This window comes from Hemiscyllium ocellatum, chromosome 1 (genome assembly GCF_020745735.1).
Source record: "Hemiscyllium ocellatum isolate sHemOce1 chromosome 1, sHemOce1.pat.X.cur, whole genome shotgun sequence".
Classification (NCBI taxonomy): domain Eukaryota; kingdom Metazoa; phylum Chordata; class Chondrichthyes; order Orectolobiformes; family Hemiscylliidae; genus Hemiscyllium; species Hemiscyllium ocellatum.
In genome coordinates, this window is record NC_083401.1 from 118,613,884 (window position 1) to 118,631,835 (window position 17,952).

Below are 17,952 nucleotides of genomic sequence, written 5' to 3' on the forward strand. Positions count from 1 at the left end.
TAAGGTCACCCCTTAGCATCCGACACTCCAGGGAAAACAGACCCAGCCTGTTCAGCCTCTCCCTATAGCTTAAATCCTCCAACCCTGGCAACATCCTTGTAAATCTTTTCTGAACCCTTTCAAGTTTCACAACATCTTTCCGATAGGAAGGAGACCAGAATTACATGCAATATTCCAACAGTGGCCTAACCAATATCCTGTACAGCGGCAACATGACCTCCCAATTCCTGTACTCAATACTTTGACCAATAAAGGAAAGCATACCAAATGCCTTCTTCACCATCCTATCTCCCTGTGACTCCACTTTCAAACTTGCACTCCAAGGTCTCTTTGTTCAGCAACACTCCCTAGGACCTTACCATTAAGTGTATAAGTCCTGCTAAGATTTGCCTTCCCAAAATGCAGCACCTCGCATTTATCTGAATTAAACTCCATCTGCCACTTCTCAGCCCATTGGCCCATCTGGTTCAGATCCTGTTGTAATCTGAGGTAACCCTCTTTACTGTCCACTACACCTCCAATTTTGGTGTAATCTGCAAACTTACTAATTGTACCTCTTATGCTCGCATTCAAATCATTTATGTAAATGACACAAAGTAGAGGACCCAGCACCGATCCTTGTAGCACTCCACTGGTCACAGGCCTCCAGTCTGAAAAACAACCCTCCACCACCACCCTCTGTCTTCTACCTTTGAGCCAGTTCTGTATCCAAATGGCTCTTTCTCCCTGTATCCCGTGAGATGACAAGGTTCCTCATGGGAGACTGATTAGCAAGGTTAAATCTCACCAATCCTTGTAGCACTCCACAGGTCACCAATGATGTCATTGTGAAACAAGACCAAACTCCAATTATTGCCAGTGAATCACAGAAGTTTTACCAAACCTAAATCACTCACAATAGGATGTACGGGAGTGAGTTGACAACGCCGTCGTTGCTGGACCAGATTGTGTCAGGGTAGATAGGCAGGAGGCTGGAAGAACACAGTGAGCCAGGCAGCATCAACCATTACCCATTTCAAGACATCCAGCACTTCCTCCTCTGTAATATGGACATTTCGCAAGATGTCACCATCTATTTATTGGGTTCTGTGCAGTGCAGAAAACACAGGGCAAGTCAGACTATGTCCCCTTTTGTCACAGTGGTTGCCACATTCGGTGATTTACGTGTCCAACAGCACAGGCAGCAGCTTTGTCAGCTCCTCTGAAAGGGTAAGTACACAAGACAAGTGTAAGGTTAGGGTGCCTGGTGAGTAGGATTGCTGGTGCAAGGTGGGAACAGTTTGAGGAATGTTCAGGGTGGGTAAGGGGCATCGGGTCAGCAGAGGTGAGGATGAAGGTGGTGCTGTGTTTATGTATCATGGGAGTATCATGTCCATCGGGGTTTGGTGTTGGGTCCCAGGGAAGGGACGTATTGGATACCGTGGAGAGGAATCTTGGATCCCTAGGGTGTGCCAGATGCTGGGAGTTGGAGGGGGGTGGGGGTTGAGGTATAACTGGGGGTGGGGAGGGGGAGGCAGTGGAGTGGGGTGACAGATCCTGAGGGAAGAAGGTGATGAAGGTTCTGAGAGGAGAGGAGTGTGTAGTGCTTTGGGGAGGTGGATATCGGATTTCAAGAGGGAAGTATGATTTGAGTAGGAGAGAGTAAAGGGATGTGTAGGGTCCAAGTGGAATTGACAGATGTGGATCCCAGGGTTAAGAGGGTTTCAAGTCAGTATTTACTGTAGAAAAGGATATGGAAGATATAGACTGTCAGGAAATAAAGACATGCTCTGCATTTCTGCAGGAGCCGTGATTGAAATCTCCTGCCAGAAACTCCTGCAGAGCTGTTCTTAAGAGAAAAACGGAGGAGTGGAGTGGCAATCTGTCTGTAATGCTTGGGCCTCAGCTGTCCTGGGATCTCTCTGTCCCTTCGCTCACCAGGATTTCTCTCCAGGAACTCTTATCTCCGGTTCTCCAACAGCTTCCATCTGTCTTCGTAGGAAACTGCAACAGCACACTAATAAGGTCCATTCTTTAAGGCAGTATGACCATTGTTTCTTCTTCCCACTCGCTCATTTACAGTTAAATAACAATTTTTCACAAACTGTGCATAACCTATACCTCTTGAATATAAATTCACAAATATTCTACTATGGTTAATTTACTCACTCTTAACATTTACCTATTGATCAAGTTTAGCACTGCAATAAACATTTACAACTGCTGTGCTGTATATAAACCACTAACATGACTCAATTCAATTTGTCGAAAATGCTTGTGAAACAAGACCAAACTCCAATTATTGCCAGTGACTCACAGAAGTTTGACCAAATCTAAATCACTCACAATAGGATGTACGGGAGTGAGTTGACAACGCCGTCATTGCTGGACCAAGTTAAAAATTACACAACACCAGGTTATAGTCCAACAGGTTTAATTGGAAGCACACTAGCCTTCGGAGTGATGCTCCTTCATCAGGTGATCATCAGGTGATCACACAATCACCTGATGACGGAGCATCGCTCCGAAAGTTGGTGTGCTTCCAATTAAACCTGTTGGACTATAACTTTGTGTTGTGTGATTTTTAACTTTGTACACCCCAGTCCAACACCGTCATCTCCAACTCCTTGCTGGACCAGATTGTGACAGGGTAGACAGGCAGGAGGCTGGAAGAACACAGTGAGCTAGGCAGCATCAGAAGGTGGAGAAGTGAATGTTTGGAGTGGAACTCTTCTTCAGAACTGGGGGTGGGTGTGACGGGAGCTGCAGATAAAGGGGGAAATGGGGGGAGTGTTTTGACTGAGGAGAGGGACAGGGTGGTGAGGTAGTGATAGATGAAAACAGGCAGAAAGTATGACCTGATTGGTTGATAGGAGGAATGAATCCGGTTGGTAGCTGGAAAGAAGGGTCAGTCAGAGAAATGTAAGGGAGGGGGAGGGGCTGGAAAGGGAGTCAGGGGATGCGGAGGGAGGTTATTTGATATTGGAGAACTCAATGTTGAGTCCTCCAGGTTGTAGGCTGCCCAGGCAGAAGATGAGGTGGTGTTCCACCAGTTTGTGGTGTGGTTCAGTGTGGCAATGGAGGAGGCCGAGGATGGTCATGTTGGAGAGTGAATGGGAAGGGGAATTGATGTGGACGGTGACTGGGAGGTTCAGCGAAATGTGCCTTGGGTTTATCTTTCGTCTCACCAATGTAGAGAAGACCACATCGGGAGTGCCTGATACAGTAAACTAGGTTGAAAGAGAGGCAGGTGAACCTCTGTCTTACCCGGAAGGACTGTTTGGACCTTGGGTGGAGGTGAGGGGGTGGTGTGATGGCAGGCTTCACATCATTTTGGGTTGCGTGGGAAGGTACCCAATGGTATTCGGGGGGGGGAGGTGGGTGGGATGGTGTTGTGGGGAGAGTGGCGCAAACCAAGGACTGTCAAAGGGAATGGCCCTTGCGGAAAGCAGAGAGGAGTGGGGAGGGGATGATATTCTGGATGCTAGGGTCTAATTGGAGTTGGCAGAAGTGTTTAAGGATGATACATTTGATGCAAAGACTGGTGGGGTTGTAGGTGAGGACAAGGTGCACCCTGTCTTTATTGAGTTTGGGGGGCGGTTTAGAGCAGTGGAGCAGGCAATGGAGATGGTGCGGTGGAGGGCTGTCTGGATGACAGAGCGAGGAAAACCACTTTGTTCAAAATAGTTGGACACCTGGGATGCTTGGGAGTGGAATGTCTCCTTGTCTGTGCAGATACAATGGAGGTAGAGAAATTGGGAAACTGGGATGGAGGTCTTGCTGGGTGGGAGGAGGTGTAGTCCAGGTAGCTATGGGAGTCTTTGGGTTTACGAAGTGGTCAAGAAAGGAAAGGGAGATGTCGGAGATAGACCAGAGTGGTGCTAGAAAAGCACAGCAGGCCAGGCAGCATCTGAGGAGCAGGAAAATCGACGTTTCGGGCAAAAGCCCTTTATCAGGAATAGAGACAGGAAGTCTCCAGGGTGGAGAGGCTTCCTGCCTCTATTCCTGGTGAAGGGCCTTTGCCCAAAACCTCAATTTTTCTGCTCCTCAGATGCTGCCTGATCTGCTGTGCTTTTCTAGCACCACTCTGATCTAAATTCTGGTTTCCAGCATCTGCAGTTCTCACTTTTGCCTCGGAGATAGACCACATGAATTTAACAGCAGATGAAAGTTGTGGGTGAAGTCGATGAACTGCTCCAATTCAGCCGGGGTGTAGGATGCTGCACCAATGTAGTCATCGATATAACAGCAGAACAGTTGGGGCACAGTGCCTGTGTAGGTGCTGAAGAGGGACTGTTCAACGTAGCTGACAAAGAGGCAGGTGTAACTGAGGCCCATCCGAGTGCCCATGGCCACCCCCTGGATTTGGAAGAAATGGGAAGAGCTAAAGGAAAAGCTATTAAGGGTGAGGACTAGTTTGGCAAGGCACAGGAGGGTATTGGTGGAGGGGGACTGGATGGGTCCATTGGAGAGGAAGAAGCTGAGAAAGAAGGCTGTCCTTGTGGGTTATAGACATGTGTAAGGACTTCATGTCCATAATGAAGATAAAGTGCTGGGGGCCAGGGAACTGGAAATTTCTGAAGAGATGGAGGGCGTGATTGGTGCATGGATACAGGTGGGAAATGCCTGAACCAAGGGAGAGAGAATGGAGTCATGGTAGGACAAGATGGGTTTGGTGGGGCAGAAGCATGTGAAGACGAGAGGTTGGCCGGAGCAGCTGGGTTTCTGAATCTTGGGGAGCAGGTAGAACTTGGCAGTGTGGGGATGGGGGACTATGAGATTGAAAGCAGTGGAGGGGAGATCACCAGAGGCTATGATGGCACAGACAATATCGGTGATGGCGGCCTAATGGGTGATGGTGGGGTCGTGGGCAAGAGGGAGGTAGGACGTGGCGTCGGAGAGTTGGAGTTTGGCCTCTGCAACATTGAGGACCATCATCCACACTACCACCACCCCACCTTTGTCAGTGGGTTTGATATTGAACTGGAGGTTGGTGCGGAGCAAGTGTAGCACTACACATACAGAGGGTTTGAGATTGGAGTGGGTGTGGGGAGCGGGTGAAGAAATTGAGGCAGCCAACGTCATGTTGGCAGTCAGCAATGAAGGGGTCTAGGGTGGGAGAGAGGCTGGAGGTGGGGGGTGACCAAATGGAAATGGAAGTTTGGAGGCAAGAGAAGGGGTCCTTGGAGGGAGGTTGGGAGACTTTATTGAAGAAGAAAACATGAAAGTGGAGGTGGCGGAAGAAGAACTCCATGCCATGGCGGGTACGGAATTCGTTGAGGTGAGGATGGTGGGTCACGTACCTGAGCCCATTACTGAGGACTGTCCATTCAGCCTCAGAGAGTTTGAGTTCCGAGGAGATAGTGAATATATGGCAAGGCTGAGGGGTGGGGTTTGGGGGTGTTCCTGAGGAAGCTAAATTGGGGGGAGGAAGGGCAATCGCATGTGGTGGACTAGGGTTGGATGTGGTGTGGTTTGGGGCAGTGGGTGTGGGATGGAAAGGAGATTGTTAGGGGGGTGCGCTGGGGAGTGGGCTACACTGGGGAGTGAATGTGGGGAGATGAGGTGGAGGGGAAGAGGGAGAGGTAGAAGGGTAAAGTGCATGATGAGGGTAGATGGGTGAGGAGGGAGACCTGCTGAGCTGGCTGGCTGCGGATAGGCAGTAGGACCTGGGGTGACACTGGGAAATGGAGTCCGAGTCTTGGTTGCAGAATGGGTGGAGTCAGAAGTGGAGGAATGTCGAGGCTGGTCCGAGTGTTTTTGTTGGCAGAATCTGGGCCAGTGTTGGAGGAAATGTCTGGAGCAGAGATAGAGGTTGCTGGTGAGCTCCTGGGGGTACTGGTAGCAGGTTGCAAAGCCCAGGTACCAACCCGGACTGTGCCAGGACTGTTTAACTCAGCCACTGCATTAACATCTGCCTTCCAGATTTTCCAACCAATCATATAGTGACAACATGATGATGTGAGAAATATTTCTATTTGGAGAGCCAGTTTGGCATAATGGAAGATTGAATCCTAGAGTTTAAGTAATTTGCAAAAAAATACATTCATAGGCAATACTGGCGTTGTCAGCATTTATTGCCCATCTCCAGTAGCCCTTGAGAAGCTGGTGGTGAGCTGCCTTCCTGAACTGCTGCAGTCCCTGTGCTTCATGTAGATCCACAATGCTGTTAAGGAGAAACTTCCATGGTTTTGATCCAGTGCCATTGAAATAATGGTGATACTTTTCTAAGTCTGGAAGGTGAGTGGCTTAGCCAGAAACTTGCAGGCGGTGGTGTTCCCATGTGTCTTCTGCCTATGTTCATCTAGATGGTAGTGGCCATGGATGTGGAAGGTGCTGTCTAAGGAAAAACTGAAAAACTGCAGAAGCTTGAAATCAAACAGTAACAGCAATTGCTGAGCTTTATCAGCTGTTTCTGCTTTTGAGATGTCGAAGGAGCTTTTCAAAATTTCTGCAGTGCATCTTCTACATGGTACATACTGCTGCTACTGAGGGAGTGCTCGTAGAATTGATCGTTTTGATTTGTGGGCAGTAGATACCATGCAGGTCTCACTAGCAGATTCCTGAAAGAAGCTCAAAGCAAATTCCTTTATAATGCTCCCATTCTCAATGTTTACCCTCCTGGAACATATGAAAAGAGATCTTGTTCTGGGAGGCTGTATATCTCAGCCATGACTTGCCATGAGAGCTTGAGACTCCAAGGTTTTGGTGCTCAGTCATATCTAGAAAGCTTTTCCTTGAACAAACGCTCTTTGCTGCAGGACTCACCACCACTGAGATTGATCTCTGTGTCCAAGATGACCTTTTATCTTTGGAACAGAAGGAAGCTGTTGTTGCTTCTTCTGTTTCCACCAGTGATCTGGGGCAGAATGGCATAACCTCTTTCCTGTGTGGCAGTGAAAGCTGATAGCAGGATAATCAAATGGTAAGTGCATTTTTGAATTTTTAAAGCATCAAGGGGTATGGGGAGAAAATGGGAATACGTCATTGAGATAAAGGATCAGCTGTGATCATACTGAAAGGTGGAGCAAGCAGAAAGACCAAATGGTCTTCTCCTATTCCTAAAATCTATGTATCTAAATGTTGATCGAGACAAATACAATTCAAAGTGCAGTGTTGGAAATCATCTGTAAATTTCAAATATGTTCACCTGGACAGAAAACTCTATGCAGTTTCAGTATTTAAAGTTTTTCCAGCTTCACAATTTCAGGGTTACCAATCAAGTCCCACAACATGTTCTCTCTGTGTTTACCTCAGTAAATTTGAGATAGCACAAGAAACCTGTACACTGTTAAAGTAAGAATGGTGTTTTTAGTTTAGAATGAATTGTATCTTTTTGTGTTTAAATGACAGATTCCACATGTACACAAGGGCCTTTTCATGCATCTCTAGTGGAAGTGAAAGACACAATTATCCCGCTTCTGCACTCCAGGTTTTTGGGGGGAATTCGCGTCCTGCCCACACAAGAACATTCTGACTTCCCGATCCCTCTTAGTCAGTTCATATTCTGTCCAACACCTCGAGCGGATTCAGTTATTCCTGCGGCAGCAGTATTTCTCAAGGTTGTGTCTGACTGCAGCTGTCAAAAAGCTCAATTTATCTTCATTTTGTCGCTTGACAATGAACTGACAATGAAAGCAATTTGCAGTCACTATCTTATGTGGTAAACTGCAGGACAGTACCTATGTTAATGGATTTATTTGTAGTTAGAGAAAAATTGGGAATTGACAACAATGTCAACATTTAAAACCAACTAAATATTTTAAAGTTTTGTTTGATTATTTCCCTTCCTATTAGAATTCCAGTTAAATATTATGTATGTTCGATTGTATATTTTTCTTCTTGTTTCTACCAATTTCTTCTCCAAACTGTTTTTTACATATCTCTATTATCACTCTTCCTTTGCTGTTTCCTTCCAGCCCTTCCGAGAAAAGAGACTCTGGGCAGAATCTTGTTAATGTGTTAGATGTCTTGACCACCACTGAGAAACCCTCACTGCCTTTTTCAAGGAAGGCTGATGAGGCTGCATTTTAATCAGGCAATGGCGACACCACTAGTGGATCTTCTCCTGGATTCAAGACCCCTGAGATGGAGGTCCTTGTCAGTGAGAGCCACTGGTTAGTCAGAAGTCAGCAGCTTTTGTGCTCAGCAGCGCCACAAAGGGGGTTGTGGCAGCTTCCAGCAGGGCAGACCTGGAGTTACGGGATCTCTGAGAAGTTATGTTTTGAGAGTGATTCCTGAATTGAGGGTCAAGGGGAGAGGGGGCAAGGAGGGTCTGAATGAAGGGAGAATGAGTGATTGCTCGTGGGCATCTGCTGCCTGAGGTCCAGTTCCCTCGATCTGAGAAATGGCTGCAGGGTTTCCAAAGATGGGAACTGAAAATCGAGTTGAATTCATTATTTAGAAAGGACAGTCAAAAAGGGAAAGGAAGTGGTGGGGGGAGGGGGGGGGGGGGGAAGGGAAGAAAAAAAATCAAAGCAGTAGGAAGGGAAAGCATTAAACAGTAAATCAGAGGTGCATACAGGTAGTTCTGCTATTATGCAGTAGTTGCGTTCATGTGCGACCCCACGCTATACAAAAATCACACAATACAAATACACTTACAATTTTGCCAAGGTAACCACGTTACAGCCAACACTTTAAAAGTTTGTGTTTAAAAAAATGTTCCCCAATTCACCAATGGTGTTACAGCCAAATTGTGTTGACAAAACATACATTATAGGTCAATGACCTGAATGATAAGGATACAATTGTAATCATTGGTGACTTTAAACAGATCAAACAATTTTTTTAAAAAGTAAAGGTATTCTGGAGGCAGATTTCCTGGAGTGTGTACGTACTAACTTATTAGACCATTACAGTCAGGAACCAACCAGTGAACAGACTGTTCTAATTTGGATACTGTGCAATGAGAAAGGATTAATTAACAATCTTATAAAGGCAAAATATTACAGATACTATGAATGTGAAACATTCACAGAGAACACTTTAAAACCTGACGAAGAGTCATACTGGACTCAACACGATAACTCTGCGTCTCTCTCCACAGATACTGCCAGACCTGCTGAGTGTCTCCAGTATTCTCTGTGTTTGTTTTTAATTAACAATCTTGATGTATGGCATTCTCTGGGGAAGAGCAACTATAACATGATAGAATTCATCAATAGGATGGAGTGAATCCACAACTAGTGTCCTGAATCTAAATAAAGGGAATTATGAGGGTATGGGGCACAAATAGATTAGGAAACCTTACTGAAGTGGTTGATGACGGATAACCAATATTTAAAGAACATGTACATGAATTACAACAATTATTCCTCCATGCCTCCATGCAAAAATAAAACAGAAAAAAGGTGGCTCAATGTGGCTACAAAAGAAATTAGTGATAGTATTAGATCCAAAGGGGAGAATAAAATTGCCAGAAAAAGCTGCAAGCCTGAGGTTTTGGATTTTAGAATTCAGCAAAAATGCACAAAAAGATTGGTCAAGAGGATGAAAATTGACTATGAGAGTAACACTGCAGGTACCACAGAAACTGATCATAAGCCCTTTTATAAATATGTGAAGAGAAAGAGATTAGTCAAGACAAATGTCAGAGCTGATTCTGTCTTCACAAAAGAGGACAAAAATGACTGTCCCGAAATGTTCAGGAATGAAAGGTCAAGGAAAGAGTGGAATTAAAGGAAATCAGTTTAGTAAGAAAGTGATGCTGGAAATATTGCTGAGGTTAAAGGCTAACAAATCTCTAGGGCCTTGATAACCTACATCCCAGAGTACTGAAGGAAATGGCCGTGAAATATCGAATGCATTGTTGCTCATCGTCTTAAATTCTACAGATTCTGGAGCAGTTCCTACAGATTGGAGGTTGCAAATATAACCCCACTATTTAAGATGGAGGGGGAGAAAAAACAGGGAATTACAGATCAGTTATCCTAACATCAGTAATGGAGAAAATGTTAGAGTCTGTTATAAAAGCATAATAATAGAACATTGATAACAGAAGTTGACAAAGCCAACATGAATTTATGGAAGGCAAATCATGCTTAACAAATGTACTGGAGCTTTTTGAGGATGTGACTAACAGAATCGATAAGGGAAAACCTGTGGATGTTCTGTATTTAGATTTTCAGAAGGTTTTTGACAAAGTCCATCATTAGAAATTAATGGGCAAAGTTGATGCACATGTGATAAGGGTTAACACATTGGCATGGATCAAGAATTGGTTGCCAGGTGGGAAACAGAGTGGAAATAAATTGATCTTTTTTCTGAGTTGTCGGCAGTGACTGCTGGGTCACAACAAGGATTAGTGCTTGAGCCCCAGCTATTCACAATATATATCAATGATCCGGATAAGGGATCCAAAGACAATATATCCAAATTTGCTAATAACATAAAACTGGTTTGAGATTGTGAGTTATGAAGAAGATGCATGGAGCATTCAATGTGATTGGGACAGGTTGAGTGGGCAAACACATCATGAGTGCAGTGTGTGCGGCTGAATGTGAAGTTATACGTTTTGGCATAAAAAACAGAAAGGCATAATATTATTAACTAGTTAAACATTTGGAAGTGTAAATGTATAAAGGATCTGGATGTCCTTGTACACCAGTCAATAAAAGTGGACAGGCAAGTGCAACACACAATTAGGAATGATATATTGGCCTTCGTTGTGAATATACGAAGTAGGGATAACTTATTGTAGTTATAAAAGAGCCTTGATGAGACCTCATCTGGAGTATTGTGTGCGGTTTTGGTCTCACAACCTAAGAAAGGATATACATGAATGCAGCAGAGGTTCACCAGGTTCACTGAGGGATGCCAGAACTGGCCTAATTTGAGACAATGGTTAGACTGGGCCTGTATCCACTAAAATCTAGAAGAATGAGCAGGGAATCTGATGGAAACATATACAATTCTAACAGAGTTGGACAGACTACTTGCAAAAAAGACAATTTTCATCAGTCAGGGAGTCTAGAATCAGGGGTCACATTGTCAGGATATGGAGCAGGCCATTTAGAACTGGGATGAGGAAACAAATTCTTCATTCAGAGGGAATTGAACATATGCAATTCTCAACACAGAAAGTTTTATGGTTAACCCCAGGTGCAGCAAGCTGAGCTTATGCAGTGATGCTCAATTGGCCACTTAAGGCCCTCAATTGGCACTGGGGCTGAAAGGTTAACCACAGCCACTCTCAGCTAAAGCTTAGCTGTGACAGAGTTGGGAAGGTGAGTGGGTCTGTGTACACCACCAGCATATCTAATTAAGTACAGATATTGCTGGAGGAACTCAGATCACATGGCCATAAACTGCATAGGCCCCAGGTATGCCTGGCTTTTTCTGAATTATGTGGAACATTGCTTGTTCAATCTTACTTGGAACCCCACAATGACATCATTGGTGCTGCATCCCTCTCTCATTCGGAATTTAACAAATGACTTCCAATTTCCAACTTGCCCTCACCTTCACTTGATCCATCTCTGACTCCTCCCTTCGCTTCCTTAACATCACTGTTTGCATTTCTGGAGATCAGTTGGCCGCAGGTATACACTATAAAACTCACCGACTCCGACAGTTACCTCGACTATGCATCCTCTCACCCTGCTTGCTGTAAGGACTCCATTCCATTCTTGCAGTTTCTCACCTCTGTTGCATTTATTTCAATTAAGCCACCTTTTGCAGTGGGTGGGATGGGGAGGGCCTCTGAACTGTCCACCTTTTCCCTTGATCGAAGATTCCCCAGAATTGTAGTTGAGAGAGTTCTCAGCCAGATCCAACCCATCTCCCACACTTCTGTCCTTCCTTTTTCTCCTCCCTCCCACAACAGTGATAGGGTCTGCACTTACTATTCCACCACCATTTGTGTCCAAAAGATCAGTAGCCATTTTCACCATCTCGAGTGGGATGCCGCAACCAAATATTCCCCTCCCTCATCTGTCAGCCTTCCACAGAGAAGGTTTCTTCCAACACACCCTGGTCAACTCTTCCTCTATTCCCAACATCTCCTCATATTCTCATGGCACCTTCCCATACGATCGCAGAAGGTGTAACACCTTCCCATTTACCTTCTCCCTCCTAACTGTACAAACTCCCAGACACCTTCCAGGTGAAGCACTTCACTCAATCTAGTCTACTATATTAGCTGTTCACAGTGTGGTCTGCTTGACATTGGGAGATGGCACACAGACTGGGTAATCGCTTTGCAGAACCCTTATGCTCTGCCCATAAAAAATTATCATGAACTTCTCATTGTCTGCCCCTTCAACAGACCACAGTGTTTCCATGTCAACATGTCTGTTGTTGCTCTGCTGCAGTGTTCCAGTGAACATCACCACAAGCTCGAAGAACAACCACAAACTTCAGCTTCAGCATAAATACCATTTGTTAGAACCAGACCAAAGAACATTACAGTGCAGGAACAGGCCCTTCAGCCCTCCAAGCCTGTGCCAATCCAGATCCTCTATCTAAACTTGTCAACTATTTTCTAAGGGTCTGTATCCCTCTGCCCCCTGCCCATTCATGTATCTGTCTAGATACACCTTAAATTATGCTATCGTGCCCATCTCTGCAACCTCAGCTGGCAACGTGCTCCAGGCATCTGCCACCATCTGTGTAAAGAATTTACCATTCCTATCTCCCCAAACATTTCCCCTCTCATTTTGAACTCGTGACTCCTAGTAATTGAAATCCCACTCTGGGGAAAAAAAAGCTTCTTGCTATCCACCCTGTCTATTACTCCCATGATTTTGTAGACCTTAATCAGGATCCCCTCAACCTCTGTCTTCCTAATGAAAATAATCCTAATCTACTCAACCTCTCTTCATAGCTAGTGCTCTCCAGACCAGGCAACATCCTGGTGAACCTTCTCTGCACTGTCTCCAGAGCATCCACATCTTTTTGGTAATGTGGCAACCATTATGCAGCATTCCAAATATGGCCGAAACAAAATCCTTTCCAACTGTAACATGACCTGCCAACTCTTGTACTCAATACCCTGTCCAATGCAGGAAAGCATGCCATATGCCTTCTAGGCCATTCTATTGACCTGCATTGCCACCTTCAGGTTGCAATGAACCTGAACATCTGGATCTCTCTGTGCAGCAATTTTCCCCAGAGCTTTTCCACTTACCGGATAGGTCAGTCTTGAATTGGAACTTCAAAAATGCATCACCTCGCATTTGCCTGGATTGAATTCCATCTGCCATTTCTCTACCCAGCTCTTCAATCTATCTATATTCTGCTGCATTCTCTGACAGTCCCCGTCCCTATCAGCTACTCCACCAACCTTAGTGTCATCTGCAAACTTGCTAATCAGGCCATCTATGCTTGCCTCCAGATCATTTAGGTATATCAAAAACAACAGTAGTCCCAGCATGAATCCTTGTGGAACACCACTGGCCATGGTTATCCATTATGAGAAAGACCCTTCCATTACTACTTTCTGTCTCCTGTTGTCCAGCCAGTTCTGTATCCATCTAGCTAGAACATCTTGGACCCAACACGACTTCACTTGCTCCATCAGTCTATCCTGGGGAACCTTATCAAATACCTTACTGAAGTCCATGTATGTGACATCTACAGCCCTTCCCTCATCAATCAACCTTGTCACTTCCTCAAAGACTTATATTAAGTTGGTAAGACATGACCTTCCCTGCACAAAACCATTTACCTTTCACTGATAAGCCCATTTCCTTCCCTATCATTGATGTTAGGCTCACTGGTCTATAATTACCTGAATTATCCCTGCTACCCTTCTTAAACAAGGGGACAACATTGGCAATTCTCCAGTCCTCCAGGATCTAACCCATGTTTAAGGATGCTGCAAAAATATCTGGTTAAGACCCCAGCTATTTCCTCTCTCACTTCCCTCATTAACCTGGGATAGGTCCCATCTGGACCTGGGGACTTGTCCACCATAATGCGTTTTAGAATACCTAACACTTCCTCCCTCCTTATGCTGACTTGACTATAGTAATCAAACAACTATCCCTAACCTCAACATCTGTCATTTCCCTCTCTTCAGTGAATATAGATGCAAAGTACTCATTAAGAATCTCATCCATTTTCTCTGACTCCATGCAGAACTTTCTTCCTTTGTCCTTGACTGGGCCTACCCTTTCCCTAGTTACTCACTTTCTCCTTATATATGACTAAAAGGCTTTGGGATTTTCCTTAGCCCTGTTAAGCCCTCTTAATTCCTTATTTCATATTGGTGCTACATTCCGACATTCTTGCAAAGCTTTGTCTGTTTTCAGTGGCCTAGATCTTATGTATCTTCTTTTTTCCTCTGAGCTAGTCTCACAATTTCACCTGTCATCCATGGTTCCCTAATCTTGCCATTTCTATCCCTCATTTTCACAGGGACATGGCAGTCCTGCACTCGGATTAACCTCTCTTTAAATGCAGATATAAAATGCAGATTTCCCTTCAAACAGCTGCTCCCAATCCACATTCCCCAACTTCTGCTGACTTTTGCCATAGTTGGCCTTCCCCCAATTTACCACTCTTCCTTCAGGACCATTCTTGTCTTTGTTCATGAGAATTCTAAATCTTATGGAAATATTACAAAAACTCAATATTCCCCAAAGTAATCCCCTACTGAAACTTCAACCACCTGTCCGGGCTCATTCCCCAACACCAGATCCAGTATTGTCCCTTCCTGAGTTGGACTATCAACATACTGCTCTAGAGAGCCATCCTGGATGCTTCTTACAAATGCTGCTTCCTCCAGATCTCTAACACTAAGTGAATCCCAGTCAATGTTGGGAAAATTAAAATCTCCTATCACCACCACCCTGTTGCTCCTACATCTTTCCATAATCTGTTTGCATACTTGTACCTCTATCCCACTTTCACTGTCTGGAGGCCTGTAGTACAGCCCCAACATTGTTACCGCACCCTTCCTATTTCTGAGCTCTGCCCATATTGCCTCACTGCTCGAATCCTCCATAGTGCCCTCCTTCAGCATAGCTGTGATATCGTCTCTGACCAGTAATGCAACTCCTCCAACCCTTTTACCTCATTCTCTATCCTGCCTGAAGCATCTATACCCTGGGTCATTTAGTTGTCAATCATGCTCTTCCCTCAACCAAGTCTCAGTAATAGCAATAACATCATACTCCCAGGTACTAATCCAAGCCCTAAATTCATCTGTGTTACCTATTACATTTCTTGCATTAAAGCAAATGTACCTCAGGCCACCAGTCCCTTTACATTCATCATCTGCTCCCTGCCTACTCTTCCCCTTAGTCACGCTGATTTTATTATCCAGTTCCTTACACACTTTAGCTACTACCTTCTTGCTATCCACTAACTTCCTCATTAAGTTCCCATCGCCCTGACAAATTAGTTTAAACCCTCCCCAACAACATTAACAAAAGCTCCCCCACCCGCCCAGGACACAGGTTTCCAGTCCGGCCCAGGTATAAACTGTCCAATGTGTAATAGTCCCACCTCCCCCAGAACAGGTCCCAATGTCCCAAACACCTGAACGCCTCCCTCTAGCACCATCTCTCAAGCCACATATTCATTCTGCCCATTCTTTCCTTTCTACTCTGACTAGGACATGGCACTGGTAACAATCCTGAGATCACTACCTCTGAGGTCCTACTTTTTAATTTGGCGCTTACCTCCTTAAATTTTGCTTGTAGGACCTCATCCCAATTTTTACCAATATAATTGGTGCCGACATGCATCGCAACAGCTGGCTATTCACCCTTCCACTTCAGAATTTTCTATGTCCGATCTTAAACATTCCTGACCCGTGCACCTGGGGTTAAACAAAACATTTGGGAGTCTCGTTTTCAACCACAGAACTGCCTGTCTATTTCCCTTACAATTGAATCCCCATGGCTATATCCCTTCTACACTTTTTCCCGTCCTTCTGTACAACAGAGCCAGCCCAAATATATAAGTTCACTCACCTTCCCAGAGAGTGATGTTTTAGCTACTAACAGTTTTGTTGAACAATCATGAGACTCAAAATGTTAACTCTGTCTTCTCTCCAAAATTTCTGGTTTTGTTTCAGAAAGGGTGGCACGGTGGCTCAGTGGTTAGCACTGCTGCCACACAATGCCACAGACCTGGGTTCATTTCCTGCCTTAGGTGACTCTCTGTCTGGAGTTTGCACATTCTCCCATGTCTCTGTTGGTTTGCTCTGGTTTCCTCCCACAATCCAAAGATGTGCATGTCAGGTGAATTGGTCATGCTAAATTGCCCACAGTTGTTAGATGCATTTGTCAGGGGTAATTATAGGGTGGGCAATTTAGCATGTCCAATTCACCTGACATGCACATCTTTGGATGGTAGGTTTGGGTGGGTTGCTTGCTGGGCTGTACTGAAGGGAGTCTAATCTCCAGCCTCTGCAGTTCTTTGTTTTATCTAATTAAGTATCTTTCATGCCACCAAGCTCTCTCATCCTGTGAGCAGATAATTTTGTATTGGATGTTTTCTCTGAAAGTTTGGAGAATCTTCTAAGTCAAATGATCTTATGCAGTCATTTCAGAGCATAAGACCATAAGACATAGGAGCAGAAATTAGGCCATTCAGCCCATCGAGTCTGCTCCGCTATTCAGTCATGGCTGAAAAGTTTCTCAACCCCATTCTCCTGCTTTCTCCCTGTAATTCTTGATTCTCTTGATATTCAAGAACCTCTCTGTCTCCATCTTAAATATATTCAATGACCTGACCTCCACAGCTTTCTGTGGCAATGAATTCCATAGATTCACCAATCTCTGGCTGAAAAAGTTTCTCCTTATCTTCGTTCCAAAAGGTCTTCCCTTTACACTAATGCCTTGGGTCTTAGTCTCTCCTGCCAATTGAAACATCTTCCCAACATCTACTCTGACCAGGCCATTCATACTCTGTATGTTTCAATTAGATTCCCCCTCATTCTTCTAAACTCCATTATTCCTCATTTGTTAAGCTTTTCATTCCTGGGACTTCCTTGTGAACCTCCTCTGAACACGCTCCAGGGCCAACACATCCTTCCTGAGATGTGGGGCTCAAAACGGCAAACAATACTCTAAATGTGGTCTGACCAGAGCCTTACAGAGCCTCAGAAGTCCATCCCTGCTTTTATATTCCAGTCCTCTCAAAATAAATGCCATCACTGCATTTGTCTTCCTAACTACTGACTCAACCTGCAAGTTTACTTTGAGAGAATCCTGGAGTAGAACTCCCAAGTGCCTTTGCACTTCAGACTTCTGAATTTTCTCCCCATTTAGAAAATAGTCCATGTCTCTCTCCTTCTTACCAAAGTGCATGACCTCACACTCTCCCACATTGTACTGCATCTGCCACTTCTTTGCCCATTCTCCTAACCTGTCCAAATCCTTCTGCAGCCTCCCCACCTCCTCAATGCTATCTGTCCCTCTACCTATTTTCGTATCATCTGCAAACTTAGCTAGATAATCTAACAAATTATTGGCAATATCTGTTTTGGGTACAAGAAGCATCAAAGTATTAGTAAGTGAAAGCAATATTTTAACATTTACGTTAAGAGACAGACAATTTTGGTTCCCATAGGAACATAGCTGTCCTTGCATGCTAATTTGCTTTTTTAAATTTCTGGGTGTCTTTTGATTTAATTCAGTTAACAATGCAATACATTACCTCCCTTTCAAATGTTTCGCTTATCCTTCTTCCCCTTTCCTTAAAGCATTCTGCATGGGGTGGCATGGTGGCTCAGTGGTTAGCACTGCTGCCTCACAGTGGCAGGTTCAATTCCAGCCTCGGGCGACTGTCCGTGTGGAGTTTGCACACTCTCCCTATGTCTAGGTGCTCCGGTTTCCTTCCACAGTCCAAACATATGCATGCCAGGTGAATTGGCCATGCTAAATTGCCCATAGTGTTAGGTGCATTAGTCAGAGGGAAATGAGTCTGGCTCGGTTACTCACTGGAGGATTGGTGTGGACTTGTTGGGCTGAAGGGCCTGTTTCCACACTGTAGGGAATCTAATCTAATTATGTAATT